The following is a 17700-nucleotide window of genomic DNA, read 5'->3' as shown; positions in this document are numbered from 1 at the left end:
CTCAGTGTAGCCACCTTTCACAGTCTTTGGGTACGGATCTTTCGTCGAGCTAACGGTTGTATATGATTGTTAAATACGGAGCTAATGCATCAGCATTCTGCGAAAGGAACATAACTGGTATACAGTCTGGAACAGAAGACTTGCTTTTATTAAGTGATTTAAGTTGCTTCTCTACTCTTAGGATATTTACTTCTACGTTACTCATGTTGGCAGCTGTTCTTGATTCGAATTCCGGAATACTTGCTTCGTCTTCTTTTGTGAAGGCATTTCGGAAGACTGTGTCTAGTAACTCTGCTTTGGCGCACGGTCTTCGATAGTATCTCCATTGGAGGCATTGATTGTTTCTTGCCGCTAACATACTTCACATACGACCAGAATCTCTTTGGATTTTCTGCCAGGTTTCGAGACAACGTTTCGTTGTGGAAACTGTTATAGGCATCTAGATTTGTTAGTTTTCAAGTTAACGGTAACTTTTTCATTTTACAACTGCCGACGGCAGAACGCGAAACTAAACTTTGTTTACGCACAGATAGCACCAAAGGTGTCGGACAATACTCGACAGTTCGCGACTGACGCAGGTGCCTCGGCACTGTATACTCACCTTATAGACATAGCAAGCTACTTCTGCGAATTCTTTGCGTCTGCTGAAATGGACAGTCATCGCACAAATATCCGATATCGAGTAGTACACTCAGTGTTGATAAATAACTTCTGAGGTCATCAGTCCCCTAGAACTTAGAACTACTTAAACCTAACTAACATAAGGACATCACACACACCCATGCCCGAGGCAGGATTCGAACCTATGACGATAGCGGTCGCGCGGTTCCGGACTGTAGCGCCTAGAACCGCTCGGCCACCCCTGCCGACGTAGACGGAGCACAAATGGGGTCAGTGAACGTCGTTTGTGGTAATAAAGAGGGAGTATGAAGGAAGAAAATTTCGAGAGAATGACTCTTTATCTTACACGCATAAATCTCTCTTGTTGTCTATTACTGTCTCTTTCATTTGCCGTAAGGGGTTCGATACACCTAATACAACCGATATCAAGCAATTCGCATCAACGAATTAATTTCGAATTATTTCGCACAGCTGTGGATCGTGAGCAGTGTCTGTTCTTTCAGACATGCAAGTAAGTAAAATGCTGCTATCCTCTTCTCTTGCTGTTCCCACAGTTCACTATTCGCTTCCATACAATGCTGTGCCCCAAACGTATATTGTAAGAAATTTCTTCCTCAAATTAAGGCCACTGTTTGAAACTAGAAAATTCTTTGTGCTAATCTTTTGGTTGTCTTCAATTCACCTGTCAAACGTTACTCTGCTTTCAAGGTAGCAGAATTCCTTCACTTCGCCTACTTCATGGTCCCCAATTTTGATGTTCAGTTTAATACCTTTCTTAAATATCAACCAAGTGTACTGCATACGACACATGACGTCGCGTGATGCAGACATGCTCAGATATTTACGTAGAGAATACGTTAAATGTATTCGCAGTTGCGAAGATGGATAAAGAACACCTGTGTAATGGAATGACAATGAAAATTTTTAGCGGACCAGGACTCGATTCCGGATTTCCCCCTTATAGTGGAAGGTCGCCATACTATTTGGCTACCCGAATACGACTCACGGCCAGACCCAAATTCCCGTATGTCGTTAACCATGTGTCAACAACCTGTACTCGTACATCCATTATTTATATCCCCGTACAGCGGAGACATTTTACTTGAAAGTCGCTAGCTCGGTGTCGGCGACGTAGAGCGAGAACAATTTTTTTTGCTCGCGCAGAGCATGACGTAAGCACTGAGTTGCGTCATATACACTGGCGCTTTGCCAAGGCCACATCCCGTCCGCGCGCGGTCTAGAGCTCCTACCGCGCGCGTACGGGATAAGCCTCTGCCAGTTGCTGCCCAGCGCTCTGTGAGTGTGCATCAGTCTAAGCCGGCTTCAGTCGGCGAGCAGCAGCGCGTGCAACCGCATGTTGTGAGATGCCTCGCTACAGCAGAAGATATCGACGTTCACGTCAAACTGTTTTTACGAAGAGAAGTTGTTGCAATGTGTACATTATGTGGCAAGCATGATTAGTCATTTTGTTAGTGCATTTACTTAAGTTCCTATCGATAAAGCAGAAGTATACAGTGAAGATGAGACATTTGTATCTAGATGTATTTGCATCAGGGCAAATATTAAGTGAGTAGTTAGTAAAGACAATCTTTTTTTATCAATGAAATAGGCGTTCAACATTGGAGAAATTTTTGAAGAAGTTAATATTATTACTTTCAAGTTTATCATTTAGTAACATGTCTCCATGTACTGTATACTACTGTTTTAATTATGAATAACATTTTACCTTGGCTTTTCGGACTCTTTGTATTGATGTAAACAAATTGTCGTGAAAGTGCTAAGTTGTGGTGCAATTGTTACTGTGCTCTGTGTGCCAGATACCGAAGTTACCAACAAACATGTAAGTAAATGCACTAACAGAATGACTTATCATGCTTATCACATAACGGATACACGATTACATACAGGGTATCAGAAAAGACTTTCCCCGATTACATAAATTGATAACTCAGGCTAGACGTAAGATACAAATATGAAACTTGTGTCGAATTGTTTACAACTATCAAAGTTTTTTTTCTGTTCGCAGTACGTAAGTAGTGGATGAGGTGCAGTGCCCAAGAAGCCATGTTAACCAATCAGGAGAAGGCACAGTGTGTCCTGTGGTACCATGAGACACGATCACCAACCACAGTGCACAGACACTTCCAGACAACATTTGGAAGGAATCCACCTGATGTCAAGAGCATTAAAGCCTGGTATGAGAAGTTCAAGAACACAGGATTGGTTGCTGACCTTCCGAGGTCTGGTCGACCAAGAACCTCAGCAGACAGGGTGCAAGCTGTAAGGCAGTCTTTCTGCGAAGTCCGAAAAAATCTGTGCGCAGGGCCTCACGTAAATTACAGATGCCAAAAAGCTCTCTCCTTGACATTTTACACAAACGTTTATTGTTTAGTGCAAACAAAGTGCAAATCGTTCAGGCCTTGTTGCCCAGTGACAGTACACGTCGATATGACTTTGCAGTCGAAATTCTATCACGTATTGAGGACGATGATGGTTATCTTAGACGAATTGCCTTTTCCGACGAAGCGACCTTTTTTGTCAGTGGAGTAGTGAATCGCCATAATGTGCGCATTTGGGGTTCACAACCCCCTGGCGAGGTCATGGAGTCCAAAGCTGAATGTTTGGTGCGCGCTATTGCACGATCGAATTATCGGGCCATTCTTCTTCGCTGAGGCTACCATCCAATCTACATTGTATCTGGACATGTTGCAACGGTACGCTGTTCCTCAGCTGCTTCAGTATCACCCCGATGTCTTGTTTCAGCAAGACGGTGCACCGCCTCATTGGGGTTTGGACGTCCGTGCCTATCTCGATATGACCTTTCCTGGGCGATGGATTGGTCGTGATGGACCAACGGTTTGGTCTCCACGCTTTCCTGACATAACCCCATTAGACTTATTTTTATGGGGTTATGTCAAGGACGAGGTCTACCGAACACATGTACCAGATCTTGAAACCCTGCGGCAACGGATAACCACAGTCGTTGAATCGATCCCTCCAGTGATGTTGGCTAATGTGTGGGCGGAAACTGAATATCGCCTAGGTGTGCTACGTGCTACCAAGTGCGCTCATGTGGAAGTTTACTGATGCGTGAAAGAAACTTTGATAGTTCGTAAACAATTAGACACCAGTTTCATATTTGTATCTTACTTTACTTCTAGCCTGAGTTATCAATTTATGTAATCAGGGAAAGACTTTTCGGACACCCTGTATTTATCTTCCTGAACAGAGGTCTTTTTCGACATATAACCTCACTAGTACACACAGGGAACCCTCTATCCATTATACTTTCAGCCACTTCAAGTCTACTTAATCAAATAAACTTTTTCTCCTTTAAACTAATCTTATTAAAAGATAAACTTTTTCTCCTTTAAACTAATCTTATTAAAAGAGCAGAAAAAAGAACAATTGAGATAAGAATCTCTAGCCTGAAAATGCTAAAATGTAATGTAACAATGTAAAAATAACAATGCACCTAATGACGGCACCAAGCTGCCGAAACGCGTCGTCCTAATAAAATATTACTTAGAAGTGATTGCTGCAGTTCATAAAAATCTTAACAATACCAGGCGTACCGGTATGAAATGAGCGTTAAGATACAAATGTGTCGATAGGGAACATTTGTTGTGAACGAGCCTTAATTTTTTTGTTTGGTTGGCATGACATCTGCCAAAGACATTAGTATACATCAAGTCATGGAAGAAACAACATCATATGTTTTATCGTGTTCACAATATCTATATTTTGTACCAGAAAGTGATCTCAGAAAGCATTTATTTTTTGTTTTCATTTGAAAAAAAAAATGCTAATGAGGCGCATCGAATGCTTGTCGAGGCATATGGTGATCATGCTCTATCAGAAGCAACATGCAAAAGATGGTTTCAACGGTTCAGAAATAATGATTTTGATGTAAGAAATGAAAAACGTGGAAGACCACCAAAAAAGTTCGAAGACGCCGAATTGCAAGCAATATTGGATGGAGATGATACTCTGAGAAAGAACAAATGGCAGCAATGCTAAATGTTTCACAACAAACAATTGCCGACCGTTTGAAAGCTATGGGAAAGATCCAAAAGAGTGGAAAATGGGTGCCACATGAGTTGAATGAAAGACAGATGGAAAACCGAAAAACCATTTGTCAAATTTTGCTTCACAGACATGAAACAAAATCAATTAGCATCGAATTGTTACTGGCGATGAAAAATGGATTTATTTTAAGAATACTAAACGGGAAAAATCATGGGTTAATCCGGGACAACCATCAACATCGACTGCAAAACCAGCTCGATTCGGCAAGAAGACAATGCTCTGTGTTTGGTGGGATCAGAAAGGTGTGGTTTATCATGAGCTTCTAAAACCCGGTGAAACTGTGAATACTAATCGCTACAGACAACAAACGATCAATTTGAATTATGCATTGATCGAAAAAAGACCAGAATGGGCCATTTTTTACACGACAATGCACCTGCACACAAAGCAAAAGTGGTTCAGGATACAATCAAAACACTTGGCTGGGAGCTGCTACCCCACCCGCCGTATTCACCAGTCTTGGCCCCTTCCGACTACCATTTGATTTCGTCAATGGGACACGCATTGACTGAGGAACACTTCGATTGCTACGAAGAAGTCGAAAATCTGGTGTCTGATTGGTTTGCTTCAAAAGACGAACATTTCTATTGGCTTGGTGTCCACAAATTGCCAGAAAGGTGGTCAAAATGTATAGAAATCAATGGTCAGTACTTTGAACAAAATGTTTTTACTATTAATTCAAAATTAGTGTTTCATTTTCACAAAAAAACGCTCATTTCATACCGGTACACCTGGTATAATGGCAGTCCCCTAATAACGTCCATATAACGTGGATAAATTCAAGTTCATATATTTTATCTGTTTAATTACTTTCGGAAAAGCGCATTTAGTAACTGCGCTTCAGTGACGCTTACGAGCTCTCACGACAACAGTGTAGGGATGAGTCGGATAAGACTGGTCTCCCAGCAGAGAGGTGTAAGTTCTAGGCGCTTCAGTCTGGAACCGCGCGACCGCTACGGTCGCAGGTTCGAATCCTGCCTCGGGCATGGATGTGTGTGATGTCCTTAGGTTAGTTAGGTTTAAGTAGTTCTAAGTTCTAGGGGACTGATGACCTCAGATGTTAAGTCCCATAGTGCTCAGAGCCATTTGAACCATTTTTGAACCTACAACAGCCAGCTACCGCCAGATAGCAGATGGCGTGCGCTGGAAGCAACGCCGAGTTTACGGAGTCACGGTCGACGGGGCGGAGGGCGCAGAGGGGAGGGAAGGACAGAAGCGGAGGGCGGACAGAGTGGGATAGGATGAGGTAAGCCGGGAAGGCGCCCTCGCTGTCCGGTCGATGCTCGGCGTGCCTGCGGACCTCGGGCTCGTGTGCGGACAGCCTACGCGGCTGCTGGCTTTAATTAGCTCCCGTCTGCTGACCCACGACCTGCATGCCACGCCACCGCCACGCCGCTTTACTGGCGACAGTGACACTGAGGCCAAGGCGTCAGCCACACCTGACGCGCTTCAGGGGCTCACCCACCCACGCATAAGCCGTTAGCACACGGGCACAGAGCAAAGGAGTTTCCCGTGGCGAAGGACCGAAGAGTATGTGTACGGACCCTCCCCCCCCCCCCCCCCCTACAGCGCCTTGTGCATCACCAGTCGTGCTGCTGTTTCCTGTGTGTTTGCTTGCTTACTCGCCTTTCTATTGGGTTTGCTATCTACATCTACATGGATACTCTGCAAATCACATTCAAGTGTCTGGCAGAGGGTTCATCGAACCACCTTCACAATTCTCTATTATTCCAATCTCTTATAGCGCGCGGAAAGAATGAACACCTCTATCCTTCCGTACGAGCTCTGATTTCCCTTATTTTATCGTGGTGATCATTCCTCCCTATGTAGGTCGGTGTCAACAAAATATTTTCGCATTCGGAGGAGAAAGTCGGTGATTCGAATTTCGTGAGAAGATTCCATCGCAACGAAAAACGGCTTTCTTTTAACGACTTCCAGCCCAAATCCTGTATCATTTCTGTGACGCTCTCTCCCATATTTCGCGATAATACAAAACGTGCTGCCTTTCTTTGAACTTTTTCGATATCTCTGACAGTCCTATCTGGTAAGGATCCCACACCGCACAGCAGTATTTTAAAAGAGGACGGACAAGCGTAGCGTAGGCAGTCTCCTTAGTAGGTCTGTTACATTTTCTAAGTATCCTGCCAATAAAACGCAGTCTTTGGTTAGCCTTCCCCACAACATTATCTATGTGTTCCTTCCAATTTAAGTTGTTCGTAATTGTAATACCTAGGTATTTAGTTGAATTTACGGCTTTTAGATTGCATTGATTTATCGTGTAACCGAAGTTTCAAATGGTTCAAATGGCTCTGAGCACTATGGGACTTAACATCTGTGGTCATCAGTCCCCTAGAACATAGAACTACTTAAACCTAACTAACCTAAGGACATCACACACATCCATGCCCGAGGCAGGATTCGAACCTGCGACCGTAGTAACCGAAGTTTAACGAGTTCCTTTTAGCACTCATGTGGATGACCGCACACTTTTCTTTATTCAGGGTCAACTGCCACTTTTCGCACCATTCATATATTTTATTGTAAATCGTTTTGCATTTTGTCTTCTGATGACTTTATTAGTCGATAAACGACAGCGTCATCTGCAAACAACCGAAGACGGTCGCTCAGATTGCCTCCCCAATCGTTTATATAGATAAGGAACAGCAAAGGGCCTATAACACTACCTCGGGGAACGCCAGAAATCATTTCTGTTTTACTCGATGACTTTCCGTCAATTGCTACGAACTGTGACCTCTCTGACAGGAAATCACAAATCCATTCATGTAACTGAGACGATATTCCATAAGCACACAATTTCAATACGAGCCGCTTGTGTGGTACAGAGTCAAAAGCCTTCCGGAAATCCAGAAATACGGATTCGATCTGAAATCCCTTGTCAATAGCATTCAACACTTCATGTGAATAAAGAGCTAGTTGTGTTTCACAGGAACGATGTTTTCTAAACCAATGTTGACTCTGTGTCAAAAGACAGTTTTCTTCGAGGTAATTCATAATGTTCGAATACGTATGTTCTAAAATCCTGCTACATATCGACGTTAACGATATGGGCTTGTAATTTAGTGGATTACTCATACCACCTTTCTTGAATATTGGTGTGACCTGTGCAACTTTCCAGTTGCATGGGGGCTTGATTATATTTTGATATGCAAATAGTTTTTAATTTTAGTAGCTGACTGTCCGGTTACGTAGTCTCGTAAACGGTTGGCCCTGACTAGTATTTGTACGCAATCTGACTGCATAGAACAACAACAAAGAATGAAATGAAAATTCTCGTTAACACAATTAATTAATTAAGTCCCCAGCAACTATAAAACCTACGAAACCAAAGCACAAGTATAACTGTTCTGTGTGTGGAAGTATGACTCAACGTACACATGTGGCACGGTTCGTCTTCAATAAGACAAGAAATTTCAAATACCATTTATACTGAAGTGATAAAAAAAATTAGAAATACTATAATTGCGCAAGAAAACCAGAATTACACTCTAATACAAGAACACAAGCCAGATGCTTTGTTGACTCAACCTGTAATGACGCATTATTCAGGACATTGGAATAATGAGAAAAAAAAAGAAAAGGAGTTTTGTTACCTTCATATGTATTGACGAAAAGCACTCTGATCATTACAATATCTCCATTAGAACAACATCTGCTGCCTATCCCATCAAACAACTGCATAAAACATGGAACAAGCGCTCTCCACTACGACTTCTAGACAAGAACTTTTCACTACGACATCTCAGCAAGCACTCCTACTACGAGTTCTCGACAAGCACTTTTCACTAGCACATCTCAACAAGCACTGCCTACTACGAGTCCTCGACAAGCACTGCCAGTGGAGGCGGCGGAATAAAACTCTTTGGCGCAATCTCTGGCGCTGTGGCTCAGTGTAGCCACCTTTCACAGTCTTTGGGTACGGATCTTTCGTCGAGCTAACGGTTGTATATGATTGTTAAATACGGAGCTAATGCATCAGCATTCTGCGAAAGGAACATAACTGGTATACAGTCTGGAACAGAAGACTTGCTTTTATTAAGTGATTTAAGTTGCTTCTCTACTCTTAGGATATTTACTTCTACGTTACTCATGTTGGCAGCTGTTCTTGATTCGAATTCCGGAATACTTGCTTCGTCTTCTTTTGTGAAGGCATTTCGGAAGACTGTGTCTAGTAACTCTGCTTTGGCGCACGGTCTTCGATAGTATCTCCATTGGAGGCATTGATTGTTTCTTGCCGCTAACATACTTCACATACGACCAGAATCTCTTTGGATTTTCTGCCAGGTTTCGAGACAACGTTTCGTTGTGGAAACTGTTATAGGCATCTAGATTTGTTAGTTTTCAAGTTAACGGTAACTTTTTCATTTTACAACTGCCGACGGCAGAACGCGAAACTAAACTTTGTTTACGCACAGATAGCACCAAAGGTGTCGGACAATACTCGACAGTTCGCGACTGACGCAGGTGCCTCGGCACTGTATACTCACCTTATAGACATAGCAAGCTACTTCTGCGAATTCTTTGCGTCTGCTGAAATGGACAGTCATCGCACAAATATCCGATATCGAGTAGTACACTCAGTGTTGATAAATAACTTCTGAGGTCATCAGTCCCCTAGAACTTAGAACTACTTAAACCTAACTAACATAAGGACATCACACACACCCATGCCCGAGGCAGGATTCGAACCTATGACGATAGCGGTCGCGCGGTTCCGGACTGTAGCGCCTAGAACCGCTCGGCCACCCCTGCCGACGTAGACGGAGCACAAATGGGGTCAGTGAACGTCGTTTGTGGTAATAAAGAGGGAGTATGAAGGAAGAAAATTTCGAGAGAATGACTCTTTATCTTACACGCATAAATCTCTCTTGTTGTCTATTACTGTCTCTTTCATTTGCCGTAAGGGGTTCGATACACCTAATACAACCGATATCAAGCAATTCGCATCAACGAATTAATTTCGAATTATTTCGCACAGCTGTGGATCGTGAGCAGTGTCTGTTCTTTCAGACATGCAAGTAAGTAAAATGCTGCTATCCTCTTCTCTTGCTGTTCCCACAGTTCACTATTCGCTTCCATACAATGCTGTGCCCCAAACGTATATTGTAAGAAATTTCTTCCTCAAATTAAGGCCACTGTTTGAAACTAGAAAATTCTTTGTGCTAATCTTTTGGTTGTCTTCAATTCACCTGTCAAACGTTACTCTGCTTTCAAGGTAGCAGAATTCCTTCACTTCGCCTACTTCATGGTCCCCAATTTTGATGTTCAGTTTAATACCTTTCTTAAATATCAACCAAGTGTACTGCATACGACACATGACGTCGCGTGATGCAGACATGCTCAGATATTTACGTAGAGAATACGTTAAATGTATTCGCAGTTGCGAAGATGGATAAAGAACACCTGTGTAATGGAATGACAATGAAAATTTTTAGCGGACCAGGACTCGATTCCGGATTTCCCCCTTATAGTGGAAGGTCGCCATACTATTTGGCTACCCGAATACGACTCACGGCCAGACCCAAATTCCCGTATGTCGTTAACCATGTGTCAACAACCTGTACTCGTACATCCATTATTTATATCCCCGTACAGCGGAGACATTTTACTTGAAAGTCGCTAGCTCGGTGTCGGCGGATATATACGATATTGCAGTGCCTGTATTTACCGGAACTGCGGTGCAATGTTCGTTCGGACATGCACCGAGTTTTTCAGAACTACAGTGCATGCATGCATGCCTGTCCGAAGGACCATTGCACCGTAATTCGAAATAACAGAGCCATTGCAATATCTTATTACGTAGATTATGATGACGATGATGATGATGTTTTGTGGGGTGCTCAACATCGTGGTCATCAGCGCCCGTACAAGTTTCCAATCTTTCCATTTCCAGTCTCGCCACGTCTTGAATGATGATGAGATGATCAACACAAACACCCAGTCCCCGGGCGGAGAAAATCCCCAACCCGGCCGCAAATCGAACCCGGGACCCCGTGATCAGAGGCAGCAACTTAATTACATAGAGAAGGCGTCTGGTCTCTACGAGGAAGGCAAAGCTTTCGAAAAACCACGTGGCCAGAAGGGGTTTAAATATACGGTACGTAGGAATCTCGTATCTTTCTCGGATGCTATAGAACCGTGGTTGTCAACCTTGTCCCTACAGCCCACTAGTGGGCTTTCAAGGTTTCATGACGGACGGTAGGGTTTGTAAACATATTTTCATAAAAGTTCCACATAAGTAATTCGGTAAGCAACTATTATTACACGATTTTACTTGCTGTAACTCTGATTTATAATTTTTATGACGCTACTTCCTTACTTTATAAAAAAAATGGTTCAGAGGGCTCTGAGCACTATGGGACTTAACTTCTGAGGTCATCAGTCCCCTAGAACTTAGAACTACTTAAACCTAACTAACCTAAGGACGTCGCACACATCCATGCCCGAGGCAGGATTCGAACCTGCGACCGTAGCGGTCGCGCGGCTCCAGACTGCAGCGCCTAGAACCGCTCGTCCACTCCGGCCGGCCTTACTTTATAAATCACCATTACTGTGGAGCCGGTGGGCAGTTAGAAAATTTTACTATTAGCAGAGATACAAAAATGGGAGTAGGTAAAGAGATGTTGATTGCCAGTGCTCTGTGAGGTTGGGAGATGATGATGCTTGGGTTGTGGGGCGCTCAACGGTGCGGATATCAGCACCCGTATAAAGCCCCAATTTTTAAACAATTCAATTTTTACGCCATCCAATCTAGCCACTGTCACGAATAATGATGATTAGACAACACAAACACCCAGTCCCTGGGCAGAGAAAAATCCCCAACCCGGCCGGGAATCGAACCCGGGAACAAGTGATCGAGGCAGCAACACTAGCCACTAGCCGACGAGCTGCAGACTCTCTGTAAGGTTCGTGGGTCACACAGACCTTCCGTAAAATGAGATATGAACGGAACGGCACAGCCATAAAGAGGCTGGAGTTCTTCAGAGAAAGGTACAGAGGTATCGACATCACGAAATAGTGCGCCCTATTTATTAATTAATTTGCTTCTCAGGATAATCCAAGAATAAATCACAACGTTTTATTTCTGACCCAGGTAAGTGGTTCTGGCGACTGTTTTCGCACGTTGCTTTGCTTCCGCACAAGCTGATGTTCTGTTCGTTGTCTGGTGAAGTTACATTTCCCGGTATGTTAATTAGTGCAGACACTAAAGCAAGTGAGCAAAACTAGTAGTGAAAACTTTACACCTAAATTCCATTTTGTAGAAACGATGGAAAATCCCTTGCCGCCCGAAATGGCCGTGCGTTTCTAGGCGCTGCAGTTTAACTAGTTCTAAGTCCTAGGGGACTAATGACCTCAGAAGTTGAGTCCCATAGTGCTCAGAGCCATTTGAAAATCCCTTGTGGGAGCGGCATATGCAGTTTTTTTTTATTTCTGATAGTTAAGTTAAATGTCAATATTTAATTATGATAAATGGTTCCATATGGTTATATTGCGGGTAACGTCCAGACTTTATTTTCCCGTGACTACTGCGCTCAGTATCTTGTATAATCTTGACTACTTGCTTGTTGCAAAGGCGAGAATGGGAAGCCGAACGCCTGAGGTCAACGTTATTCGTATCTTCTGGCAACTTAATGCTGAACATGACCGTATTTACTAAAGAACATGTGACTTTGTATCACTGAGAATAATAGAACGCCTCACCTCATCCGACCGGTGTGACCGAGCGGTTCTAGGCGCTACAGTCTGGAACCGAGCGACCGCTACGGTGGCAGTTTCGAATCCTGCCTCGAGCATGGATGTGTGTGACGTCCTTAGGTTAGTTAGGTTCAAGCAGTTCTAAGTTCTAAGGGACTGATGACCTCAGCAGTTAAGTCCCATAGCCTCACCTCAGTAGTATGCCCTGCAAGGGGCCTCCCGCCCAATGACACCGAAAGCTCATTTCCATTTACCTCACTAGTAAACACTATCCTCTGTGAATGTCCAAAAGTACAGAAAAGTTTACAAAATTTCATACAATGATGTACGCTGACAGCCTAATGTAACTGACACTGTAGTCATATTTTATCTTTTCAAAGCATAGGCCCTGAAAAGCGAATGATAAAATACACTCCTGGAAATTGAAATAAGAACACCGTGAATTCATTGTCCCAGGAAGGGGAAACTTCATTGACACATTCCTGGGGTCAGATACATCACATGATCACACTGACAGAACCACAGGCACATAGACACAGGCAACAGAGCATGCACAATGTCGGCACTAGTACAGTGTATATCCACCTTTCGCAGCAATGCAGGCTGCTATTCTCCCATGGAGACGATCGTAGAGATGCTGGATGTAGTCCTGTGGAACGGCTTGCCATGCCATTTCCACCTGGCGCCTCAGTTGGACCAGCGTTCGTGCTGGACGTGCAGACCGCGTGAGACGACGCTTCATCCAGTCCCAAACATGCTCAATGGGGGACAGATCCGGAGATCTTGCTGGCCAGGGTAGTTGACTTACACCTTCTAGAGCACGTTGGGTGGCACGGGATACATGCGGACGTGCATTGTCCTGTTGGAACAGCAAGTTCCCTTGCCGGTCTAGGAATGGTAGAACGATGGGTTCGATGACGGTTTGGATGTACCGTGCACTATTCAGTGTCCCCTCGACGATCACCAATGGTGTACGGCCAGTGTAGGAGATCGCTCCCCACACCATGATGCCGGGTGTTGGCCCTGTGTGCCTCGGTCGTATGCAGTCCTGATTGTGGCGCTCACCTGCACGGCGCCAAACACGCATACGACCATCATTGGCACCAAGGCAGAAGCGACTCTCATCGCTGAATACGACACGTCTCCATTCGTCCCTCCATTCACGCCTGTCGCGACACCACTGGAGGCGGGCTGCACGATGTTGGGGCGTGAGCGGAAGACGGCCTAACGGTGTGCGGGACCGTAGCCCAGCTTCATGGAGACGGTTGCGAATGGTCCTCGCCGATACCCCAGGAGCAACAGTGTCCCTAATTTGCTGGGAAGTGGCGGTGCGGTCCCCTACGGCACTGCGCAGTATCCTACGGTCGTGGCGTGCATCCGTGCGTCGCTGCGGTCCGGTCCCAGGTCGACGGGCACGTGCACCTTCCGCCGACCACTGGCGACAACATCGATGTACTGTGGAGACCTCACGCCCCACGTGTTGAGCAATTCGGCGGTACGTCCACCCAGCCTCCCGCATGCCCACTATACGTCCTCGCTCAAAGTCCGTCAACTGCACATACGTTTCACGTCCACGCTGTCGCGGCATGCTACCAGTGTTAAAGACTGCGATGGAGCTCCGTATGCCACGGCAAACTGGCTGAACTGACGGCGGCGGTGCACAAATGCTGCGCAGCTAGCGCCATTCGACGGCCAACACCGCAGTTCCTGGTGTGTCCGCTGTGCCGTGCGTGTGATCATTGCTTGTACAGCCCTCTCGCAGTGTCCGGAGCAAGTATGGTGGGTCTGACACACCGGTGTCAATGTGTTCTTTTTTCCACTTCCAGGAGTGTATAACAGGCATTGGTAACCGTTATTCCGCTTGTTCCTTAGTCACTTTTATTGATGTCGCTAGTTTTAAGCAGCTAGGTAGGTCCCGGAGCGGCGTCAGAAGGGCTTAGTCTCACCGCAAAGCCCTCTGAGATGAGAAACCTCCGAGTAGTCTCTCTGCGATTTCTCTCTCTTTGCAGCTTTGCCAGCAAATCCTGCTCAGTCCGCGCCCGAATATGAAACGGTGAAAGCCACGTGACGCTTCAGGAGCGTGCGCTCCGACTGGAATGAAAGGGCGAATCTCTAGCCCCTCGCACAAGGCCCTATATCCCAAATAACTCTCACATAAAAACTGGAAGCCTCAGAGAATATACTGTGACTATCTGCAATATAATGTACATGGCTGAGTGCTACTAGTGTCCACAAAATGATAGAAACAGGCAAACAGTCTGGAATCGTGGAAAACATACCTTTGTATTATTCATGTCGTATTTCTTGATGCATTAAAATGCAAATGCTGCTATAACCAATGTCTCTGTTCCTCCAGTAGAGGAGAGTAGCTGGTTGCGGCTGCATTCCCAAAACTGCATGGATCGTGGTAACTGTCCTTCGTCACACAAGTAGTTCACACAATTTACACGTTTTCTAACTGCTGATCGACTTACTGGAGTATACATTCACGTGAATAAGTCAGTTTTTTGCACGTTGTTAATAGTTCCTCTGCCTCTCTAGTTCAAGCCCGTTCTTCTACTACAGATTCTAATTATCTTTCTTAACTTTGTCAAATTACTGCCATTGCCGTTAAAGGCTTCCTGGTACTTTTGAATGCGTTGCCGCCTTGCTAATTTTGAAATACCTAGAATCTTCAAGTTTTCTCTGAGCCGAAAATAGTCCAGTGTGTCTTCTTTTGTTTCGTTTCTATACTTTTATATACACGTATTCGGTAGACACGGTACTCTGTAATTTGAAATAAAGTAGTAATGAAAACTGGTCAATAAACCTGAAAATTAGACCAACCAGAATACATCTGACGCAGTTTACTGGTTGATTATATATATACACAGGTATACAGGGTGGTCCATCTGAAGTTTTGGATGGGATTATCTCGAAAACTATACATCGTGTAAAAATAGTGGATAAGACAAGTTCGTAAGGACAAAGGGGGACACCAAATGATACTACACGTGACCTCTAGCCCCCGCCCCCTTGGGTGGGGCGGGGGTAACTGTTAAGTATTAAATGGAAACACCCATTTTTTTATTGCAGATTCGGATTCTAAGTAATTTTTTAAAACATTGACTGATGGCGCTGAAATCGAGAAAAACGTAAAATTGAGATAGACGCATCAAATCGATAAAAAAGTGCACCAATTCTTTCGTTACGTCAAATTAAGCTATTTTTGTACAAAATGTACTGTATCCTACTTTTAGCGTTACCCAGGAACAACGACATGGACGTAGTAGAATGATGCTCCCATGGAGTGCTTCATCAGTGTGAGTCCCCTTGCTTCTCACATGTTGGGGTGCTTCATTAGTGTGAGTCCCCTTGCCTCTCATATATTGGGGTGCTCCATTAGTGTGAGTCCCCTTGCCTCACACAATTTGGGGTGCTTAATTAATGAAATTAGCCACGAAGAAATTGTTCAGAATTATCCCCATTTGCTTCAATGCATAAAGTCAATCGTCTGCGAAAGTTGTTCACAGTTTTGAGCAGCACATCCCACGGTATAGCTGCACAGGCTCTTCGAATGCGTTGCTCCATATCGTTTCTGGTTGGAGGCTGTCTTTCATAACCAATATTTTTTAAATAACACCACAAGAAAAAAATCAGGAGATGTTAAGCCTGGTGAATGTGGAGGCCACTGAGTTGGTCCGCCGCATCCTATCCACCGACCAGGGTACCGTAAATTTAAAACGTTCCGCACATTTTTAGCATAATGGGGAGCTGCTCCGTCCTCTTGGAACCACATTCGTTGCCTAGTTTCTAAATCGACATCTTCCATTAGCACCAACAAATCATCGCGAAGAAGTTGTAAATAAGATTCCTCAGTAACATTTTGGGAAAAAAAAAAAAAAAAAAAATATGGTCCTATCAAGTAACTGTTTAAAATTCCACAGCAGACCATTAACGACCATTTGTGTTGATTGTCAACGAGTCTGTGGCATTGTGATAGACAAGGGACCAATAATGACAATCAAGACGATTTAATTCGCCATTGTTTTTCAATGTGGCTTCATTGGTGAACATAACGTATCTAAAAAAAAACATTGTCACCTTTTATCATTTGCAAGGCCCATTGGCACAAATGCACGCGTATTTGCATATCTTTCGGCGTTAAATGCCTGTGTCAGTGTGATATGATACGCATTATATGGATGTGCTTTCAAAATTCTCAAAACAGTTGATTTCGGTATTCCAGTTTGTCTCTGAATCGCACGACTACTAATTTCGGGATCCAGATGAACACAGGCGACAACAGTAAGGGTATGAGATCATATTCATTGTATCTGCAATGACGAGGTGGACGGTGCATGTATCCATTTCGAGCTCGTTGAGTGCAATTTCGAATATTGTTTTTGCTTGGATGTCGTCTGTTTGGGAAACGATCCGCATACAATTGCGCAGTTGCAGCGTAATTGTTATGGCATTCACCTAAAATTAACATCATATCAACAATCCCTGTAGGAGGATAGGGAGCCATGTTTCGCTAAACAAGAAGTTTTTTCGTCAGTTGATGTTTACGGTTCACAATCTAAAAGTGAAGTGACGTCTGATTTTTTTTTTTCCTTTATTGAATTTCAATTCTCCCCGAAGGGGGCGGGCTGGTAGCAGCTTAGTATGCCGCTCTTCAGCCTACTGACTTTGTTAGAAAGATGAAGAGAATAAATAATAAAAACAGGCGATAAAATCGGAGACTTAAAGAGTAACATGGCGAAAAGAAATCGTGGAACTTAAAACAAAGAACAGAGGGATGATGACGCTAAGAAAATGCATACAAAGCAGACAGGTAAAACAATAGACAGACAATTAAAAAAACACGGCGACAGTCTGGTTGCTGTTCGCAAAAGACATAAAATTCACACCCAGCGACAGCATGGTTTCTGTTCACAACACGAGAAAGACGAACAACACTGAACAGTCACTGGAACACTGCACTAAAAAGTTGGTAAATGTGACATACCACAGCCGAGAGCAGGTGGGGGGAAACTGGACAGATGATGGGAAAATAAAAAAGGGGGGGGAGCTGGGAAAGGAGCTGATGGAGGATGAGGACCCATAAGAGGGGTGGGGGGCACTGGGCAGACGCGACAGGGAATGGGGTAGGCAGAGGAGGGGAATACAAAAGGACTCGGGGGGGGGGGGGGGAGAAGGGAGGTAGGGAGAGGTTTAGTGGGGAGAAAACGGGACGGAAGGGGGGAAGAGGGAGCCCAGGGAAAGGACAAAGGAAAGGAGGGGGAGTGAGGATCA

The 17700-nt window shown here is 44.3% G+C and overlaps 1 protein-coding gene across 1 annotated transcript in view; it reads right to left on the bottom strand.

The window, feature by feature from the left end:
- LOC124796174 (tyrosine kinase receptor Cad96Ca) overlaps window positions 1–17700 on the bottom strand; it is a 463689-nt gene that overhangs the window by 40042 nt on the left and 405947 nt on the right. The gene's annotated exons all lie outside the window — the stretch shown is intronic.

This window comes from Schistocerca piceifrons, chromosome 1 (assembly GCF_021461385.2).
Source record: "Schistocerca piceifrons isolate TAMUIC-IGC-003096 chromosome 1, iqSchPice1.1, whole genome shotgun sequence".
NCBI lineage: Eukaryota > Metazoa > Arthropoda > Insecta > Orthoptera > Acrididae > Schistocerca > Schistocerca piceifrons.
The sequence above is the reverse complement of the archived record's forward strand: the minus strand, read 5'-3'. Positions and strand labels throughout refer to the sequence as shown.